The following is a 22,573-nucleotide window of genomic DNA, read 5'->3' as shown; positions in this document are numbered from 1 at the left end:
GGGAGTGGCTTCAAGTTCATTCTATGCAATACGCCTATTTCCTTCTAAACTGTGACATCTCAGAGCCAAGACCACACTAGAAGGAAAGAAACTGACCTTGTCACATAGGAAAGTCAGAAATACAAACGGGCAGTGGCCTGGCACTTAGCTAGGAATAGGGCTTTGGGGTAGAGGGGGCGGGGGAAGGGAGGCAAGTAGGAAAGAAAGAAGGTCTAAGCAGGTTAAAATGGGAGGTAGCTGAGGGTATAAGGGGTGATGGGTAGCTGTAGTTATGAATAAGCTTAAGTCTGAGGCGGTGTCAAGGGTGGAGACTAGGAGCATGAAGAGGGAAGTTGGCAAGTGCACGATCTCCATTTTGTCTGCATCTCCAACTGCCCTTAGCTCTTAAATTTTGCTAGTTTTGCTTCTACACCTTCCCTTTTTTCTTACCTGTTGCACAGGGAGCATCCTTCTCCATCATGCTTCTGCATGGTCCTTTCCTTAGAATCCTGAAATCCCAAATTATCCTGCAGATGCACTCTGTTGCTGGATGTACACTTCTCAGCACTGGATTCTGTAAGAAATAAAGCTGCATGTGGGATGAGACACAGGGAGAGAGTTGTGCCTTGTAGTGCAAGTAAGAGCAAAAAATCTTTACAGCTGTGCTTTTCAAAAGCTGCTCCTGTTTTAAAGCTTCCTTGGTTTGGAGGGAGCTGTGCATTGCACTGGGTATTAATGTAGCCTTACCAGATTTTCTTTTTTTTAAAAACAGAGGACACATGGCCCCACCCTGTTCTGCCCCCAGTGCAGCTCTGTTCCGCCCCTGGCCCTAGCCCCATTCCACACACAAACCTCTTGTCTCCTTCCACAAGCTCTGGTCTGTGTCTAGAAGGCCTTTGCATATGTGTGGACATCGACACGATGATATCACACACATGCGCACATGTATGTGATGTCATCACATTGACAGCCACACATGCACAGAGGCCCTCAAGATGTGGCCCTAAGCTCAGGGCCTTCCAAAACCAAGACAAACTTCTGACAAATATCTTCCTACTTGGGGCCATCCTATATAATAAAACGCTAGCCGCGCATGCGCACTCCTATTTGCGTGCTTCCGTGATCAGTAGATCTGTGCCCGCAGGAGTGCGCATGTGCGCTTATACATCACCAGCCGCCAATCGCCTTCACAAGACGGGACCGCAGCCAGCTGCCGATCTCCGTTCCTCCAGCGGGGGGGTTTGTCTCGGAGGAGAGGGATTGCGGCCGCTCAGCGCCCCCACCGAGGAGCCCAGCAACTTTCCACTGCCTGGGACCCGAGTCCTTTGCCGCCTCCCCCTTCCCTTCCCGCGGGCCCGACTACAAACCTGGCGATTCAAGCAGCGTGTGCAGCAGTCTTCACACGCTGCTTCGGGCCCTTCTACTGCCCTGATTTTCTCTGCCGTGTCTCTGATGATGTCATCAGGGACGTGCCAGAGTAAATCAGGGCAGTAGAAGGACCCGAAGCAGCGTGTGGAGACTGCTGCACACCCTGCTGGAATCACCAGGTTTGTAGTCGGGACCGCGGGAAGGGAAATGGGGATAGAGGAAACGCTAATGCTGCTGCACAGGGAACTGGTGTGGGGGAAGGGAAATGGAGGGGGAGAGAATGCTGTTTTGGACAGACAGACAGAGGGAGGAAGGGAGACAGAAAGAAAAGAAGAAAGACACAGGGGCAGATGCACAGGGAACTGGTGTGGGGGGAGGGAATGCTGCTTTGGACAGACAGACAGGGAGGAAGGGAGACAGAAAGAAAAGAAGAAAGGCACAGGGAACTGGTGTGGGGGGAGGGAAATGGAGGGGGAGGGAATGCTGCTTTGGACAGACGGAGGGAGGAAGGGAGACAGAAAGAAAAGAAGAAAGACACAGGGGCAGGGAAATACACAGAAAGACAGACAGACAAAGGGGGCCAGGGACAGAGACAGAAAGAAAGACAGCGGGAGTCGCGTCAGGAGGGGCGCGGGATGCGGCAGAGGGAACTTTTCCAATGGTGCAACTGGGCGGCTGTCGGGAACCTCTGATCAGGGGCAGAGCAAGGTAAGTGTATCATAGGGATAAGAAGGAGGAGGGGGGAGAAAAAGGAAGGGACGCCTACTGCTGGACAGGGGGAGAAGGAAAGAGGTGCTGATGGACAGGGGGGAGGTAAAACAAAGGGAGAAGGGCTGCTGCTGCATAAGGAGAGCAGTGAAGGGGTGGTGGTGGACACAGGGGAGGTAAAAGGAAGAGAGAATGGACATGGGGAGCAGGCAAGGGGTGGTGATGGACAGCCAAGGAAAAAGAAAGACAAAGAAAGCGGCTAAGGAGAGAGAGAGAAAGAAATAAAGATAGACACACACACATATATTCTAGCACCCGTTAATAAAACGTGCTATAAGACTAGTGACACCAATAACTAGGGTTACCAGATGAACAGATTTCCCCGGACATGTCCTCCTTTTGAGGACATGTCCGGAGGTCCGGATGGCTTTTCAAAACCTGGCACTTTGTTCGGGTTTTGAAAAGCCTCCTCTCACTCGTATGCACAGATTGCCTCCTGCCTGAACAAATCTGACATCGAGGGCAGAGCTATGGCAGGACTGGGTGGAGATGGGTGGGCCTGGGGACTGGTCTAGGGTGTCCAGATTTTACAATCGTAAAATCTGGCAACCCTACCAATAACACTTCATGACATTTATTCCTACCAGAACACCTGGCCTTGGTCACATGTGTAAAATACAGATAAACCCTATGCAAATGCAAAACCACAGACTAAAAGTCCTAATATACACAAACAAAACCCTAAGATGCCAGCCTATGCATGCAGTATAACAACAGTGCAAAATATAGACAGCCAGTTGCATAGTAAAGGGGATGCGGAGGGGGCTTAGGTGTCTTGCCATGAGGACAGACTCTATTCTATATAGGATGCCCATGTGTGATTCTTAAAAGCTGTTTAGAGTGGATTGCAGAGAAGGGGGCCTAGGCCCATATGCCACCCTAACTAGTACACTTGTGGTGGAAAGTTTGAGCCCGCCAAAGCCCTCCAAAAACCCACTGTACTGCCATATTGGTGACACCTGCAGCCATAAGGTCTATTGGGATGGTAGACTGGAGGTTTTGGAAGAGTTTTGGAGTCACAAAATTCAAAAACTGAAATTTTTTTTTTTTTTTAATTTAAATCTAATAAACTTATCTTAAAGATGTTGTCTCATAATTTATAGGGTCCTTACATGGACTATGTTTCGTTCTCTGCCTCAGGGAACCCAAAGCGGGATTCTAAAGTTCCAGGTCCCTGAATATTCCGAAAAGTTCAGCGTGTCTTTGTCTTTTTTCTTAGTCTGGCAAAGTTCATATACAGTCCCTCATAGTCTGCTTTTGCTTAACTACTTTGAATATTTTGTATAATTTGGAAATCTGAACACTACCTTGCTATTCCCTACCCAAATTCTTCATAAATATGCTAAAAAGAACTGGTCTCAGAACACTTACACAGGATAGTCCATTGTGCACCTCTGATGATTTAGTTCCATTCTTTGTTTCCTGTTTTCAAACTAGTTCCTAACCCAGAATATCACCTTCTAAACTATGACTTGTTTAATTTCCTGAGAAGTCATTTTGACGTATAACACTAACAGACTTGGGTCGAGATTGATTCTGCTCTCTTTGAATTGTGGGATCTGAGTTTAAGTGGCCAAGATCAGGGATAGAAGAGCTATGTGAAAAGTTTAATTCAGAGGTTTGGTAAGCAGGATGTGAGACTGATAACCAGCTTTCAGTATGCATTGTCAATAGCACACTGAAATGTTCTGGAATGCACTATTAGAAAATAATACGGACAGAAAATAAAATTAAAAGCAAAAAAGTGAGTGAAAGAAAAGGACCTCCCTCCGGTGGTGACCAGAGTGATTGGTAGGAGCCGGAAGTGACCAGAAGGAGCCAGAAGTGACTGGAAGGAGTCAAAAGTGACCAGAAAGAGTTGAGTGATAGGAAGTAATTGGAAGAAGCCGGATGACCAGAGAAGTCCCGGACTGACCCAGGAAAACTGTAAACTGACAGAACCAGAGTAGACCCTTCACAGGCATATACAAGGAGGAGCATCCAGTTCTCCTTCATGTATGTAGCAATATTTTACTTCCTGTTAAATCTCTTAATAAAATCTTTTCTATTTCTGATGAAGTATGGCTGAGGCAGAACACCCAAGCACAAGTACAGCATGGATCATTGAGGTGAATGAGGTTCCTATGATGGTGGTGGGGTCTACATGCTCAGTAATAGGCTGGAGTGAAAGAGGTTGAATCAATCACAGCTTACAAGGCTGGATGGGGCTGCCTTACCTATGGTATCAAGAGTGATCAAGTTGATTTCATGGAGAGGCTGGGCCCACCCAATTATGAGTTGAGATGGATCCTTCCCCAAAGTATTAGCCTTGCTGATTATAATACCAGTAACAGACCAAAATAGATTTCTGGGTAAGTATTGAAGAACTAAGGCCAGTAATGGGCAGACTTGCACTGTCTGTGTCTGTATATGGCCTTTTGGTTGAGGATGGGCTGGGGAGAGCTTCAATGGCTGGGAGGGTATAGATGGGCTAGAGTGAGCTTTGACGGAGACTTCAGAAGTTGGAACCCAAACACAGTACCAGATAGAGCTTTGGATTCATGCCCAGAAATAGCTAAGAAGAAACAATTAATTTTTTTTTTTTTTTAATTGAATCAGGTTGGGCAGACTGGATGGACCATTCGGGTCTTTATCTGCCGTCATCTACTATGTTACTATGTTATGTATGTCCCCTGGCCTAGAATGATTAAAGATAATGAAGATGATTCTTTTGTTGACTACTAAATCTGATAGTGTGGTGTAAGAGTTTTCAGTGCTGTAGGTGCTAACTAACTGGGTACAGTCCCTAGGTTTTTAGGGCTGCCTATGTTAAGGAGTGATGGTGTGTTGGAGAGCTTTACATCAGTGACAGTGGTTTAAAATTATCACTGTTGTTTCCAGTTCTAAAAGAGCAACTAAAACACAAAAATGCTGGATATATTGTCTCTTTTAATCTTTACTCATTTTCAATAGGTAAATAAATTCAACACAGAGAGTACTTCTTGGGAATTCAGATTTCCACTCCTATCGCTCAGATACAGGTGGTGGGATTTTTCACCATTCCTATTATCTCATCTGGTTCCTTTCATATTGTATATTTTTATATATTTTTATGTTTTTTTATGTTGATTTACTTTCTGTTTTCCATTAGTATTTCCATAACAAATAATTTAACTTAGCTTTCTTTCATTAGAAGTTCATTTCCCTTCCCATTTTTCAGTGTTGCATTTTCATTTCTTGTAGCATTGTCTCACAAGGCCTTGGCAACACTGGTTTTTGGACCCTGAACCTGGAGCAAATTTTTTAAAAAGCCAGAATTGATGAAGAGTGACGCATAACTTACTCTTTATAGTCTTACCGCCTAATATTCAGAGCATGGGAGATAGCCATGGTCTGCAGCAAAATCAGAAATTCAATGCCACTGCTGTGTCTGTGGACCAGTATTGAATTTCCGATTTGGATTTGGCCTGCTAAGACATATCCAGCTATGCCAATATTCAGCAGCTGGCCGGCTAAGTCCTAGCGGCCAAAGATAGACTTGTGCTTTAGGCAGATCTATCTGGCTACTAACTTAGCTTACTAGTCGCTGAATAATGGCCGTGACTGGCTATGTCGCACAACTTAGGCAGTCACCATTCATATGTGGATTCTGATTTTTGGATGTATCTTTGCTACATTTTATTGATCGAATAAACTAGTGTATCAGAAACATCTTTTCCACCGTACTCTCTTTGATTTTGGCTTCACCATGTTTTTTTTACTGTGGAACTTCTGGGTTTCTCCTTGTTTACTGCAGTAGCACCTGCATCACACAGTATGGGAGAAATGTCCTGAACTGTTGCACAGCACCATCATCCTTCGTGACAATGCTTTGAAGGATGTTGACAGTTAAATATATTCACTCTCAAGGTGATTGTGTTCTTGGTTTAGTGAAATTGCTAATATTTATTACTTGCTTGCTAATAAAATGATGATTTCAAATGTCATGCTTTTGGCTTCTCCCCTAGCAGAGGTTGCTGCACTCATCTCTTATTTGGGGACAACATTAAGAAGTACATGCCACACATTTTCAAACCTATATACCGTAAAACCTTAGATTGAAAGTAACTTGGTTTGCAAGTATTTTGCAAGACAAGGAAAACATTTTATTAAATTTTAACTTGCTATACAAGCAATGTCTTGCAGTACAAGTACATACAGTATACACATATCACAATTGAGCCGATGGTGGTTCTCTCTTTGACACTTCAAGAGTGTAGTGAGTGTTCTAAACAAGCAAAGTCTTACAATACGAGTACTCATACAGTCTACATCCATCACATCATCACAACTGAGCCGATGGTTCTTCTCTCTCTAACACTGCAGGATTATAGTGATTGTTCTAAATGAGCAAGGTCATGCAATACAAGTACGTGTGGAAGGGCATAATTTAAAAAAAAAATCTAAGTCCCCTTTTGGCTTAGGCCCTAAACGCTGAAAGTAGAAGCAGGGAAAATGTCCATTCTCCAAAAAAAACAACTTTCTAAAGGAGGCCAACCTAGCCCAGGTGCCTCAGACCCCAACTGTGTAGCTTGAGGCACCTGGGCCAATCAGGCCCTAAGGCCTGCCATTCTGAGGATGGCAGTCCTGCCGGCCAGACAGGCTTGGAACCCATCCGTCAGGCCAACTTTCTTAAGGAACCGGGGGGGTGTCGAGGGGGAGTCATCAGAGGGGTGGTCCATGAACTGTAGGGGGAACGAGCAGGGATTCGGGGGGCCAGCGATGAGGGCAGGAGGGCCTGGGATCCCTCCTGCCCGAATATAAAAGGGGGGTGGGCGGTAGGGGGTTTCATCGGAGCAGGAGGGCTTGGGCTTCATCCTGTCCCAATGTTGTTGTGGGAGTTGTGGCTCGCCAGGGCAGGAGGGCTTGGTTTCCCTCCTGCCCCAATGTTGTCGGGGGGGAGTCATGGCTCACTGTGGCAGGAGGGCTTGGACTCCCAACTGCCCAATGTTGTCAGGGGGGGGGGGTCGCGGCTCGCCGGGGCAGGAGGCTTGGATCCCTCCTGCCCTGATCATGTCGGAAGGGGTGGGGAGTTGACAGGAAGGAAGGCCTGAGCTCCCTCCTGCCCAATCCAATTGGGGGGGTTGATCACGGCAGGAGATATTGGCTATCTTTCCTGCCGCGATGGTTGCGGTGGAGGGTAGGCAGATTGCCGGGGCCGCTGAGCTCATCAAGGCAGCCGCGATCAGCTCAGTGGCCCCTTTTTCGGCACTTATACCTGTTTTGAGTTGGTCTAAGTCAAAATGTATAAGTGCCAACTAGGCAACCTGTCAAATGTTTTGGTTATACCTGCTGTACGACTATGTCTAGGTCAGCCCACCTCCCGCCCTTTCCCCTCCTCTAAAAACGCCTCTTTTCACTCTATGCATTTAGAGGCAGGGGAAAAGCCTAAGCTGGTTTTAGATACGTCTAAAACCAGCTTTGGTTATGGGTACTTGTACGATCAGACTTTTTGATTGTCTAAGTACCCATTTAGGCCACTTTGTAGACTTTTTTTTAATTATTATTATTATTATGAGCCCCATAGTGTTTTGTATTAAAGTTTTTGGGCTGTGGAACAAATCGTCTGAGTTTCCATTATTTTCTATGGGGAAATTCGCTTTGATATATGAGTACTATGGATTACAAGCATGCTTCTAGAACGATTATGCTCGCAAACCAAGGTTTTACTGTATTACATTTTCGAGAGAACAAAAAAGTTGCCATGACTTAGGAATCAACCTTTCTATACTGTTTTGATAAATTTATCCAGAACTCATTAATATTATGAAATGTTGTTTACTGATTTTTTTGATTTTTTTTCTTCAGAATTTTAAAATCTTTTTTTTAAATGCATAAATTCCTTCCATAGTTGCTCGTCTTAAAAAGGATATCTACAGTATAAAAAAAGGAATAATATACTCTCTCTCTTTTTTTTTTTTTAGGAAAAACTGTTCACTCCAATCCATCAATAATTTACTGTGCTGCCATCAGCATATAATTTAAGGCTGAACGTTATCTCTGGCTGCTTGACGTTGAGGTCAAATTGAGAAGAAAAGGTATTCAAAATGTGATTTACACTATTCTGTGTAACACCCTGATTTTAACGAGGAGAATGGATTTTGCAATGTGAATCATGAGATTGTAATGCTTAGAGGACATTCAGGGTTATTTTAGGTTATATTGTAGGTTATATGGATGAATGTATAATATGTATTGTAAACCTCTTGGACCTGTCGTATGAACAGGTGGTATAACAAGTTTTAATAAAACATAAAACAAGGATCCATGTTGTTGGGTTTGGGTCTACAAAGAGTCTGTACTGACAATTTTATAATGAATGGAATTATTTATAGGCTTTTAGGGACTCATTGTATAAACGGTATTTAAATCGACAGGCGCCTAGAAAAATGGCATTTGATTCAACCTTCGGTGGGAGACATCCCTGAGTTTGCCCCTGGTGAAGGAAAAGGAACTCTGTAGGGTGATAAGTTGGCACTCCCGGATAACAGACCTTCTTATCAGATGGATGTTGACGGTCTCGGAGATAAGTCCTTGTAGATGGCATTTAAAGTTAATTAGATGAATGTGATTTCCTGCTTTCACGAGGCTCAATTAGTGATTTTTGCACTTTAGTGTGCTTTTTGAATTCTGGAACAATGTGATTTTGTACTTGACACTTTCAGCACTTTATTATCATTAATTTTTGCACTTCTGAACTTTTTTTTTACATAATATATACATATAAAAAAAGATTTTTTGAGCTAGAGGATGTTTTTATATGATGTTTGTGGGTGACCTTGCAACGCACCCTAGGGTGCTTTATGCTTGACAAGCCCTGGTGAACTTTTGATTTCTTGCCCAAAAAAGTTCCCATGAACTGATTGCCATCCTCAGCTATACACCTAGAACTCACTAGTGTATTTAAACAACACCTTTTTAAGCACCTTTAGGTGCCATTTATAGAGTTGTGGTAGCGGCGCTTATGAAAAAACATAGCCTGAAATGTAGGTGAGGGTTTTAAAGGCCTACATTTCAGGTGTCTAAATTTTTGGAGAATCACACTTAGCAGCGTTTAATTTATGCTTTACCCATAGAAATAACCACTCAGGTGATAGGCACCGCAAAGAGTCATACAATAGGCGCCTATCTTTTATAGAATCGGATAGGGGCCTATCGCCCAATAAAATTATTATTTTTTTAACTAGTTATTGATGCTGTTAAGAGTATTTTGCAATTAACCCACCTTTTATAAAACCGCGCTAGCGGTTTTAGTGCTGCTCAAGGCAGTAACAGCTCCAACACTCATAGAAATTCTATGAGCATCGGAGCCGTTACTGTGCTAAAAATGCAAGCGCAGTTTTGTTAAAGGGGCGCAAGATAGGTGCCCAAGAGGTGCCTAACTTTAGGCGTCCTTTATAGAATCAGCCCCCTAATTGTTTATTAAAATAGAATTCTCTCATATCTGGATTGTATATAGCATAAATATATTCTTAGAGCAAACTTTCAGATTTACATACCTCAGTGTTCTCCCCAGAAATTTTTTCCAGCCGGGTTGCATGAAAAAGTAGCCAGGTGGGGCAGGTTGGGGAAATTTGTGGTGGGGAAATGAACCCCCTCTTTTACTAAGATGCACTAGTGTTTTTAGCGCGTGCAAACCCCCGCACTATGCGGGAAAACTAACGCCAGCTCAATGCTGGCGTTGGCGTCTAGCGTGTGTGGCAATTCTGCACATGCTAAGCACACGCTAAAACCGCTATCGCAGCTTAGTAAAAGGAGCCCTAAATTTGTACTATTTTTATTAGTTAATTATTATAATTATTATTATTTTCCGATGCTCCTTTTTTAAGGTTTAAGCCAGAATATTTTTACTAAATTTAAGAAGTATCCATTACATAACATTACATTACTGGCTTATATTCCGCCTGTACCTTTCAGTTCTAAGCGGATTACATCAGAACAATAACTGGACATTTCCAGGAAGAGAAATACAAATTACAATTAAGGCGTAAGGTCTAAAGCAATTTTGATGAGTAGGTTCTAAGAGGGGGAGAGAGGGGAAAAGGAAGGGATTAGGACGTTTGGGTGAATTTCTTGAATAGTAGGGTCTTGATTTCTTTGCGGAAAGCCTTGAGGTCAGTTGATGCTGTCAGTAGGTTGGTGATGGAGGGGTCCAATTTAGCTGCATGTGTTGCAAGTAAGTTGTCATACATCTTTTTGCGTTTAGTTCCTTTAAAAGGGGGGAAGGAGAAAGGGGATTGGGTTCTCCTCTGTCTGGTTGAGAGGTTCCTGTTTAGACGGTTGTTTAGGTGGGTGGGTGCCGTTCCGTTTAAGGTTTTGAATAAAATACAGTATAGTTTGAATTGGATGCGGGCTTGTATTGGAAGCCAGTGTGAGTCTAAGAAGGCGTTGGTGATGTGGTCAAATTTTCCAAGGGAATAGATCATTCTGAGGGCAGTGTTCTGCACGGTCTGTAGTTGTTTTATTAGGTAGGTAGGACAAGAAAGGTAGAGGATATTGCAGTAATCCAATAGACTTAGGACTAGGTATTGAACTATGAGTCTGAATTGTTCTTTTTCAAAGAATTTTCTGATTTTGCGAAGGTTGCGCATGGTGAAGAAAGCTTTTTGTGTGATTTTGTTGATTTGCACCTGAAGAGTGCAACCTCTGTCTACTGTTACTCCAAGGAGTTTGAGAGTGGGTTGTAGGGGATATTTGGTGTTTTTTATTTCTAGCTCAGTTATAGAAGGGGTTTTGTCCTTTTCAAGCAGTAGAAATTTAGTTTTATCTGGGTTGAGCTTCAGTTTATGTTCTGTCATCCATTTTTCCACTGCTTCTAGAGTTTTTTCCAGGGTGCCTGATTTGGTGGGGTCTTGTGTGTCAAAGGGGAGGAGTATGGTGATATCGTCTGCATAGCTGAATGAAGTTACTTTGAGTTTGTCTAACAGGGTACCGAGGGAGGAAATGTAAAGATTGAAGAGCATGGGTGACAATGGGGAACCTTGGGGTACTCCGCAGGGGTTAGTCCAAGGCTCCGATATAAGATCCTTTGTTTTTACTCTGTATGTTCTTGTTTTAAGGAATCCTTGAAACCAGTTGTATACTTCGCCTGAGATCCCTATTGCTTCTAATATCTGAAGAAGTATGGTGTGGTCGACCAGGTCGAATGCGGCAGAGAGGTCGAGTTGAATTATCAGCATCCTTCATATTCAATTATAGAAGGGAATAATTTGACATTTGCCCAATTCTAACGTCCGAGAGGAAGTTCCAGGCCAGCAAGGCAGCGATTGGCTGGCCCAGAACTTCCTCTCCGACGTCAAAATTGATGTCAGAGGTGAAGTCTTGTGAGTCCGGCGCTTATTCGCGCCTGGCCTGTCTTGGGGAGGCAGGAAGAAAAAGATCGCAAAGGCAATGAGATCAACTCACATTGCCTTTGCGATCTACTGGTCGATCATGATCAACCATTTGGGCATCCCTACATTACAGTATACTGCTGTTATGGTATCCTGTTCTGACATGAGAAAGGGGTTTAGTCCCCTAAAAATTGCCTTATTTCCATATTCTATTTATAAACTTTAATCAATACAGTTACAATACTACTTGATTTTTTTCTACCTTTTGTCATTTCTGCTTTAATCATCTCTTCGCTCTCTTCTTTCTATTCAGCATTTGTCCTCGCTCCCTTCCATGCAACATCTGTCCTCCCTCTTTGCCCCTTCCACCCAGCCTCTGCCATCTCTCTCTCTCTTTCTCTACCCCTTCCATCTACTGTCCACCCTCTCTGCCCCTTGCATCCGATGTCCACCCTCTCTGCCCTTTCCATCCAGTGTCCGCCCTCTCTCTGTTCCATATGGCATCTTCCCTCTTTCTATGTCCCTTCAATAAACTGTATATCCTGTGCCATTTCTCTCCTTTGCACATGATTCATTTCAGCTTCACCCCCTCCCCTATGCTCTGGCATCTCTCTCTTCTCCTTTCCTTCCTTTCTTCCCACTCCACCCCATGGTCTGGCATCTCTATCTCCTTCCCTTCTCTCTCCCCATGCCCTGGCATATCCCTCCTATCTCTCCCTCTCCCTCATACTCTGGCACCTCCTCTCCTTTCTTTCCCTCTGGTCGGGCATTTTATGTCTCTTTAGTTTCCCTTCCCTCCCCCATGCACTGGCATCTCTCTCCTCTCCTTCCATCTCCCCCTCCCACTCCATTATCTGGTATCTATTCTCCTTCCTTTCTCTCCTTCCTTCCATTCACCTGGTCTGGCATCTGCCTTCTCCCCCTCCCCCTGACATCTCTGCCCCCCCCCTCCATGGTCTGGTAGCTCCTTTCCTTTACTCCCATGGTCTTGGCATCTCTTTCCTCTCCTTTCCCTGGTATTCCTTCTCCCCTCTCTCTCCCCAATTGGGTGCTGCAGCAGCAGCACTTATCTTCCCCTCCCCCCTCCACAATTGGGTGCAGCAGTAGCACTTCTCTTCCCCTCCCCTCTCGCCAATTGGGTGCAGCAGTAGCACTTTCTTCCCCTCCCCAATTGGGTGCTGCAGCAGCATTTCTCTTCCTCCTCCCCCCAAAAAAATTGGATGCAGCAGCATTTATCTTCCCCTCCCCCCCTTGGGTGCAGCAGCAGCATTTCTCTTCCCATCCCTCCCATCAGCGGAGTCGCAAGCTTCCCTCCATCGCTGACCTATCTTCCATAGGTCAGCGACTGAGGGAAGCTTACAACTTGCTACTCTTCCTTGCTTCGGGCCTTCCTTGTTGCCGGGTCCTGCCTTCGCAGAAACAGAAAGTAGGCAGGACCCGGCAGCCAGAAAGGACCGAAGCAAGGAAGAGCAGCAAGGCAAGTTTTAACTTTCCTCTGTTGCTGACCTGTCTCCCTTAGCTTCCCTCAGTTGCTGACCTTAGCCCGTAGCGAACTCATGCTCCGGGGCTCAAACGTGTGCGTGCTGGCTTCCCTTCTCTTTTCTTTTCCTCCCGCCACTGGGACGCAACTTCTGGTTTCAGAGGGAAGAGACGGGAAGCTGACACACACACCTTAAGCCCCGAAGCATGAGTTCGCTATGGGCTAAATCTCCAAGTCGGTGAGAGGTGGTTTTGGTTTGGGTTTTTTTATAAATCTTGAGCAACTGCGGCAGTGGCAGGATTCGCAATAGATGGCAGCTGGGCGGTCATCTAAATAGCCGGGTGGAGCGACCGGCTAAAAGGCCCTAGGGAGAACACTGTACCTGTAAAACATGTTTTACATACCTATGTTATGATAGTAGACATACTGGCTATTCTGAGGGCAGCACTGGGCAGGCCTCCCTGCTGAAATTAAGAAAAATGAAAAAAAATTATGTTTTCTAATTCTAAGACTTCTGTACTTCATGCTGAAGGAGAGCACTAATGCACAATTTTGGCCAAATATGCATCAAATGGTAAAAATAAGACTATTTGTAGAGGTCGAATGGCAGTATTTTGAATTCAGATGAGTGATGGGGAAGGAGCACCTTGCCTTCCCCTTCTAGCCGTAAGAAAAAGCTCCAGTTGATGCAAGGCAGTGGAGGGGTGTGGTATGCCATTGTTTGGTGGTTTTCAGGGAAGGTAGGGATGTGGTGTTGGGATTTGAGGGTTGTGGATGGATATAAACCACTTCCAGCCCATTGACTTCCTTTAATGTAATGTATTTCCTTTAAGGTTCTAACTCATGACCACTCGTACAGGCTTTTATTCTGGTGTATCCTTTTGTCTATATAATTTTCTTATCCACTACATCTCTTCTCAAACCCCTTGGCCTTCTTGCAACATCTGTAGGTGATTCCTTCTCATTTGCAGTTTTGTTTTGATTTTGTCCATCATTACAGTTGCCAAATTTTCCTGTACTTTAGAATGGACTTCCGCTATATATTCTTTTCTGAAACTTGGTTGGTGTAAAAGTGTTGGAAAGGTGGACATTGATACAGATTTTAGGAGCATAATATAGAACTTTTATCATTTGAATAAATTGCACGGAAAAGCCAAATTTTGTGAGAGTTGCAAATAAAAAAGGCCATTCCACTCTGTCAAAAGCCTTTTCAGCATCCAGGGCTAAAACAGTTAATTTATGAGGCAGTGATTGACATGTAGATATAATATTAGACAGAGTACGCATATTATTAGAAGAATGTCGCCCATACATAAATCCTGTTTGATCCTCGGAAATTAAAGATGATAAAACTTCCTGCAATCTGGAGGCCAACAATTTAGCGTAAATCTTAGCATCTAGCAAAGCTTTATTGTCCTGCAGGGCCTCAGCCTGCTTCTTTAATAAATGAAACTTAAGCAGGTTGAAAACGAAATACAGGGACAGAGAGCCCTTGGGGGACAGAGGGCTCTTCCTCAATCCCCTCTTGGTGGGTCTGAGGTCTAGGGGCCAAAGTGCCCACCACCAGGGCAAGGGTCACCCTGGTGGTAGGACACCAGCAGATAGAAAGAATCGGCTTTATATGGTCAACAAGGCAGCAAGCAATAGGCCTCTAAGTCTTGGGCCTATCTTGGAAAACCAGGAAATGATAAAGGACCAAAGCCCTTCTAACTATAAACCTCCCTGACAACCCTTAATTGGCAATGTAGAAAAGGTGTAGCATTATCAACCTATTGTCTAATACATATTAAAAGTCTCTTAAAACTAAAACATTACAATCATAGGATACTGAATTACTTATGAGAATAGCACTCTGTGTCAACACCAAGATCATAGTCTACATCAGTGGTCTCAAACTCAAACCCTTTGCAGGGCCACATTTTGGATTTGTAGGTACTTGGAGGGCCGCAGAAAAAATAGTTAATGTCTTATTAAAGAAATGACAATTTTGCATGAGGTAAAACTCTTCATAGTTTATAAATTTTTCCTTTTGGCCAAGTCTTAATAATATTGTCATTTATAGCTAAAGAGACATATGATCAAGAAACTGTTTTATTTTACTTTTGTGATTATGATAAACATACCGAGGGCCTCAAAATAGTACCTGGCTGGCTGCATGTGCCCCCGGGCCGCGAGTTTGAGACCACTGGTCTACATCATTGGCAAGATGCTTAGTAGGAATAGAATATACATGGGATAGCATTAATTGACTGGTTATATGCTCAGTTGTAGATTTAAGAAGCCTAAAACAACAAGGCAAACAACATGGACTTAAGAGAACAATAATACAAACAACAGTTAAAAACAGTAAGAGTGGTCTAAGGGTGGGAGAGTTATTGGAAGGAGAATGTGGAAAGGTGGATTTTCACCTGCCTTTGGAAGGAAGCTGTAGCCATAGTCATTCAACTTTTGGCTTTTTCTGCCTGGGAACATCGCCGATTTCGGGCAGGCATCTGAGAAGATGGACTGGGTTGTAATCGGGTTCCGTCTACTCTTCCTGAAAAGAACTCTGCAACTCCAGCATGCGGCCGCAGGGCGTGGCCAAAGGGGCATGCCCTAAGGGGCACGCTGAGCCCCTTAGGTACCCTTTAGGTGCCACAAGGAGTCGCAAAGTCACAGGAAGATCTTTGGATAAGAACATTTTTTTAAAAAAATGTATTTATATGCATTTTCAAATATATCCACAAGCATCCAATTGTTAACAAAAAACAGAGTTAAAGAAATACATTCAAAGAAGAAATCCATTTAAAGCTCATATTATTACTCTTCCTTAGACCATTGTGGAGAATCAAAAAAAGATGAGATCCTTAAACAGTCGAGTATCTAAGGAAAAAGACTTAATGTGAATCGATGATAACCATCTTATAAGTAAACAATGCCCTATACATTATGGAGTACACTCTTAGAATCCAAAAAGCTGCAAAGTTGCTCAGGAGAAAAAAAAAACATACTTTAGCACCATATAACTGATCAAGCATTTACAGGGATAGCTTAACATAAAAGTAGCTCCATGCTTTTATACATCTTGTCTCATACTAAGAAAGGATTTTCTTGGTTCTTGTGTTACCTTCACAACATCTGGAAATATCCATACTTTTTCACCATGAAATAACATTTTAGAAAAAGGAAAAAAAAATTCTCATAACAGCATTTAAATCCTGTTCAAAAACAAAAGATATCAACAGTGTACATCTAGAATCAATCTGAACTTCATAGTTTTCAAGAATTGCTGTTATATTATTTAAATCCAATACTGGTAAATTCCCTTGATTTATTTCACGTGGTATTTCTGTTTTTGCTTGTAAATAGAAGACTCTGTTTAGAGGAGGCATTGTTTCTATCTCCTTGTCCACTTGTTCAAACTTAGAAAAGGTTTCAGTCTTCATATCTTGAACAGATGTTGTTAAATTATCAAGTTTACTCACAATAGATGAAATTTCCTCAGACGATTTATTCACAGCATTTTCTAGTCTTTGGGGTGTAGCCCATATTGCTTCCAGTGTCGCCGCAGGGGAGTGGGAAACCGCTTCCTGACCTGATGCAATTTCGGTTTTCTGTTCCGGATGAGAGCCCCCACTACGTCAGACACATCTGGGCTTCAGCAGTCGCTCATTCCTCTCGGTCCAGCACCGTCGTGGCGGCATGCAGGCAACAGGAGGAGAAATAGATAGTTCAAGTTCTAAAGCCTCGGAGGCTCCTTCCTCTGAGGCAAACGCAGGCAGCTCTACTCCTAGAACCGATGGTGAGCTAGCGAAGAAACGCTCCATCGTCGCCTGCCTAGGCGTAGGGGGGTCCATCCGCAGCTGGCCCTTGCGTTTGGATTGAGGCATCAGGAAAGAAAGTCAAGCCGATAAACGGTACTGTAGAAAAATGCAAGGTAAGACGGAGTGTTCTCAGTTAGGTGTTAACCCGCTCAGGGTAAGAACTTTTATATGTGTATTTAGAGGCAGCCAGTGCATCTCCCAATAAACATGGTCAAACGAGAGACACGTGATGATATGAACGAGTGAGGACGTCTCCTCGTTCACTCCGGGGCAGCCCTGCCGAATCGTACAAAATTGCTGACACCCTGCTGACCCGATCGCAGCGTGAAACGCCGGGTACGATCCCTCTTTATATGGATCGTTATCTTACCCGATCCCAGGAAATAAAGAAGCAGAAATCGGCGAAAAAAACCGGACCACGTGCACGACCGGTGGAGCCCAAGATGGCGGCGAGTCCCGCGGCGGCGGTCTCCAGCCTGTCTGAATCGGCTTTGAGCGATATTAAGGCAGCGCTCTCACAGGTACTGGGGCCCCAAATGGAGACTCTCACCTCCCAAATTGCTAACATTGAGACTTTGCTGGCTACGGCGGCGGCTCGTACCGCGGAGCTGGAGGGCAGAGTGTCTGACCTGGAAGACTCCTCGACGGCGCGGGACACAGATATTAGCACGCTGCAGGCGCAGGTTAGGGCCCAGAATGATAAGATTGATGATCTTGAGAACAGATCTCGTCGCTCTAACCTGCGTCTGATGGGCATTCCGGAGACGTTGCCGGAGAGAGCCTTACCTGAATTACTGGAGACCTGGCTGCGGGACGAATTCACTTTGAGACCATCACTGGGGCCCTTACGTATAGAACGGGCGCATCGGCTGGGCTCCCGACCTGGCCTAGATAGACGCCCGCGTGTTGTGATATTAAAATTGTTAAACTTCCAACACAAAATTGAGTTGCTGCGCCAGTACAGAGCCAAGAAGGATGACCTGAATTACGATGGTCAGCCAGTCCGACTGAGCCAGGATTTCTCGATAGCTTTGCAGGAGCGGCGACGACCTTATTACCCCTTATGTGCACGCCTGGCGGATTTGAAACAGCGTTTTCAATTCAACTACCCAGCTACATTGAGGATTCACTGCAATGGAGTCTGGAAAACTTTTCAGACCCCAGAGGAGGCGGATGTCTACATGCAGCAACTGGGCTCCAAGAAGCCGGGAGCGGACTAACCTGGGTTTGGACACAGGCTGGGTAGGGTTGGTGTCTGCATAAGACTTTTGTGTTCATTGCTGTTTGCAGGGACAATATTCTACATACATTATGTTAGATAGACAGATACTTGAAGGTCAGGGAGGCCCTGGGGGGTGATCATTTTGTGCCTCTAGTTCCTCCAGATGGGGGTTCTGGGATTAGTAAATGGGGTAGAGGGGGTTGGGGATATCTTGGGGGCAGCAGCGGTATGGTTTGGGGATGTTTGTATGTTTACTGCCTTTTTTGTTTTATTGCATGGTTTCCAGCGGAGAGGGTGGTTTGCTTGGGAGTGGATTGTGTGGTCTCGGGGCGAGGCTGGGCGTCCCGGGACTCTTAGTACTATTAGAAGTGGTGTTATTGATAGAAGGGATAGGGATCCTTACGGGTGATCGTAACTTACGTATTCTTTCCTGGAATGTTTCAGGAATAACGTCTCCCGTAAAACGCACTAAAATACTTTCTCAATTGAAACATCACTCTGCAGATATAGCTTGCTTACAGGAGACTAGGCTTACTGATAGTGAACACCGGAAACTTCAGAGAGGATGGGTCGGAGATTTACACTTTGCTTCTGCACCAGGGAGGAGAGCTGGGGTGGCTATATTGATTCGCAGGGGCTTCTTGGGTACAGTGCGGGTATTGCGACGTGACCCTCAGGGTAGGTATCTATTGGTGCGGGTGGAGGGACCTGGTGGGACGTTCCGACTATTGGTGGGATATGGTCCAAATAGCTATCAACATGCATTTTTTCAGAATCTGGTGAATATTTGTGTACGGGATCAGGGCTGCCCTCTGATTTTGGTGGGTGACCTGAATCAAGTACATAATCCCACTATGGACCGCTCTGGGTTGCCGAGTATGGCCAGAGTGAAACAAACGAAGGGCATTCCCTATTTATGTAGAGCCTTGGGGTTGGTGGACTCCTGGAGACTATTACATCCAACCGAACGGGATTATACGCACCAGTCTAGAGCACACGGTTCTTTTTCTAGACTAGATTACATCTTACTCTCTGAGACTTTGTTTCCTAGGGTCGCGGAGGCCACGATAGGCCCTTTAGAGATATCGGATCACAATATGATCTGGATTGACGTGGCACTGGGAGGTCACCGGGGTCCGGGAACTGGATGGAGATTTCCCTCCTATTTACACAAAGATGTTCATTTCCAGGAATTCTTACAAGAAAAATGGGAGGCTTACTGTACACATAATGCCCAACATGTTGACCACCCAACTTTATTTTGGGATGCGGCCAAAGCGGTATTGCGCGGGGATATTCTTGCTTATGTCACTACTAGAACCCGTAGAATAGCACGCCGCATAATATACCTGGAACGACAAGTGACACTGTTGAAACAGGACTTGTTGCGCGATCCCTCTGAGGCTAATACTGAGGCATATAGGGCGGCGTTGGTGGAGCTTAATTCCCTCATCCACGAACGCACCAAGAAACTTTTGTTTTACCGTAAATTTCAATTTCATAAATATGGTAACAAGGCGGGTAAATTGCTAGCGGCTATAACAAAAAGTTGGAAGGGGTCCAGATACATACCCATGATAAAGGATAGCTCGGGGAAGTTTTTGACTTCGTCAGTGGATATTGCGGGGGGTTTTCAGAAATATTTTGAGGCATTTTATGCATCCCCTGGCTTGTACACGGGTCCCGATGTACAGGACTATTTGGCAGATGCGGGATTGCCTCGACTGACAGTGGCCCAGACATCCAGATTAGACAGGCCGCTACATGTACAGGAGGTGACCTTGGCAATCCAAAAGCTGCGATCTTGTACAGCACCGGGCCCGGATGGCTACTCCCCCGAGTTTTACAAGATCTTATCCCCCTGTATAGGTAACTCTCTTTTGAATTATTACATAGCTATACAGGAACAGGGGGTTTTTCCCCGTCACAGTAATGACGCCCTGATTACCTTGATTCCAAAACCATCTAAACCCCCAGACGACATAGAATCCTATCGACCAATATCTCTACTGAATGTTGATGTTAAGATACTAGCTAGAGTCCTAGCTGATAGATTGGCCCTTATTCTGCCCTCCATAATAGTGCCTGAACAAGTGGGATTTGTTCGCAACAGGCATTCCACCATTAATGTCCGGCGCATACTTTTAGCTCTTTCCCGTGCACAATTAGAACAACGCCCTGGACTGCTTGTCGGGTTAGATGCAGCAAAAGCTTTTGATAAAGTTAACTGGCACTATCTGTTTCAGGTCTTAAACTATATCGGGATCCCCGCGGGCTTCCTCTCCTCTGTACAAGCACTTTACAATGGCCCGACGGCCTCGGTGCTGGTTAATGGAGTGAGATCTTCTCCCTTTGCCATTGGTAGGGGGACAAGACAGGGCTGCCCACTATCCCCCTTGCTTTTTCTGCTGTATTTAGACCCATTGTTGCGCACTATACAAAAGGATGATATACTTGTGGGTTTACCTGAGGGCACGTCGCAATTACGGGTGCTGGCCTTTGCGGATGACCTTTTATTGGCATTGGATACTCCACACAGCTCATTACCAAGAGCGTTAGAACTATTGGATGAGTTTCACATTTATTCTGGCTTGGAGTTGAATAAGCAAAAATCTTTAGCACTTCCCACTTTACCAGAGGTGAGATACACTTGGCCGGGGGACTTTCCACTACAGTGGGCTACTTCTTCGTTGACATATTTGGGTGTAATTATCCCCCAAAATTTGAATAGACTCTATTCCGCAAATATAACACCCCTGCTTCATCGCACTGCTAATACACTGCATGGCTGGCGGACATTCCCTATTTCCCTGTCAGGCCGAATAGCTCTTTATAACATGATGGTTGTGCCTCAATGGACATATGTCCTACAAATGCTCCCTCTCATGTTAACCACATCTCACACCGCACTTCATAGCTCCCATCTCTCTAAATATTTATGGCAGGGTAGAAGAGCGAGGATTTCTTTGGCTAAGTTGAGGCTTCCTGTGGACCAAGGGGGGCTGGGATTACTATGTGTATCTCGGTTTAACCTAGCATGTCAATTACGTCACATCCATGACTGGTTCTGTGACACTTCTGATTTTTCTATGCCTGTGATTGAACATTTTTCCTTCCAGCCATATCATTTTAGCTATCTTCTCCATGCTCCTCAGTTACCAGACTTACCTCAGCTGAAGTCCCATCCACTTTTACCAGCGATGCGCTCAGCGTGGAGGTTGTTGTGTAAGGGCTTGCAGATTTCTCCTCACCATACACCTTGCCTTCCATTGATTGGAAATGGTGATTTCTTACCTGGCATGGACTCTGCAGTGTTCAGACGCTGGTCTAGTGCGGGCCTCCAATATGTGTCACAGACCGTACAAGATAATGGTTCACCGATCCCCTTCAGAGACCTACAAACGCAGTTTCGGCTATCATCTATGGACTGGTTTGCGTATCGACAGCTTACACATTATTTACAGTCCTTGACAACGGGGAGGTTGCAGGAGGATATACAAGACAGATTGCAAGAAGCGCTTGCACTCACTGCTCCGGAGTCAATGTCCCTCAGATTCTTCCATAAGGGGCTACAGAAACGGGCGGGTGAATTGGACTTTCTTGCCTTGGCTCAGAGGTGGTCTGCTGATCTTCAATTACCAATTGCAGCGGATGTGATTCGCAGAGGCATTCGTGCAGGAAGGACCACGACGGTGTCCTCGATTGAGAGGGAAAGAAATTACAAATTTATGCTGAGAGCCTTCTGTACGCCCAAGAGGGCGCATGTGATTGGGATAAGTGCGGACCACAGTTGCCGGAAATGTGCTGGTTCTATGGCCTCGTTTGGACATATGTTTTGGTCATGCCCCATGATCTCTTCCTTTTGGATGCAGCTAGTGTCTTTAGTGGCACGACTTTGGCATTGCTCTTGGAGATTGCACCCCACTTTCCTTTTCACGATGCAGATTCGATTCCACCCACCTAGACCAGGTTGTGCAGCATTCTTAAGGAAAACTGTATTACTGGGACGAAAATGTATCTTGCTGCAATGGCTTTCACCACAACCTCCGACTGTCCCTCAATGGAGAGCATTAATGTTACACCAAATGCTACTGGAACGTCGTGAAGTGATGGATTTGTCAACTAAAGCTGGACGTTTATACACTCAGTGCTGGTACCCTTTTAGCTTGACTTTTACTCCTTATGTTCAACACCAACTTTGGGGTACTTAATTGACTTCTTTTTTCCCCTTTGCTTTATCTTTCTTGATTTGTTACCGCTGCTGCCGGGGTGGGTGGGAGGGTGGGAGGGGGGGGGGGTTGGTTGGGTGGGTGGGGATTGGCTTTGTCTGCTATTTGAAATTTGTGCTATGCTTTGTTCATTGCTATGTTTATGCTTTAATAAAAATGATTTAAACATATGTGTATTTATGGGTAAGAGGAAGATTAAGCCCAGCTTCAGCCGGCCCTATGGACCGCCATTTGGTCTCTATTTCAAATATGGCTTCAACATCAGGGGCATCTTTAAGTCCACTGGACAGAACTTCTCCCCCTCCGCCAAAGTCCAGGGACACTGGATCCAATTTGGTTCCTGTAGTATCTTCAGGTGGGCATTCGGATTTGAC

At 44.9% G+C, this 22,573-nt stretch overlaps 1 protein-coding gene and 1 long non-coding RNA gene across 8 annotated transcripts in view; one reads left to right on the top strand and one right to left on the bottom strand.

Moving 5' to 3' along the window:
- Positions 1-22,573, top strand: part of KIFC3 (kinesin family member C3) — a 184,542-nt gene that overhangs the window by 25,068 nt on the left and 136,901 nt on the right. For all 7 annotated transcript variants that reach the window (XM_033942231.1, XM_033942229.1, XM_033942230.1 and 4 more), the window contains one exon: positions 8,058-8,171. The gene's annotated coding sequence lies outside the window, so the exon portion shown is untranslated. The remainder of the gene's footprint in view (positions 1-8,057; positions 8,172-22,573) is intronic.
- LOC117359443 overlaps positions 1-22,573 on the bottom strand; it is a 74,181-nt gene that overhangs the window by 3,137 nt on the left and 48,471 nt on the right. Inside the window, exon 4 of the long non-coding RNA XR_004539238.1 lies at positions 430-568. This is a non-coding gene — a long non-coding RNA (uncharacterized LOC117359443). The remainder of the gene's footprint in view (positions 1-429; positions 569-22,573) is intronic.

This window comes from Geotrypetes seraphini, chromosome 4 (genome assembly GCF_902459505.1).
Source record: "Geotrypetes seraphini chromosome 4, aGeoSer1.1, whole genome shotgun sequence".
NCBI lineage: Eukaryota > Metazoa > Chordata > Amphibia > Gymnophiona > Dermophiidae > Geotrypetes > Geotrypetes seraphini.
This window is presented reverse-complemented; position numbering and strand designations above follow the sequence as displayed.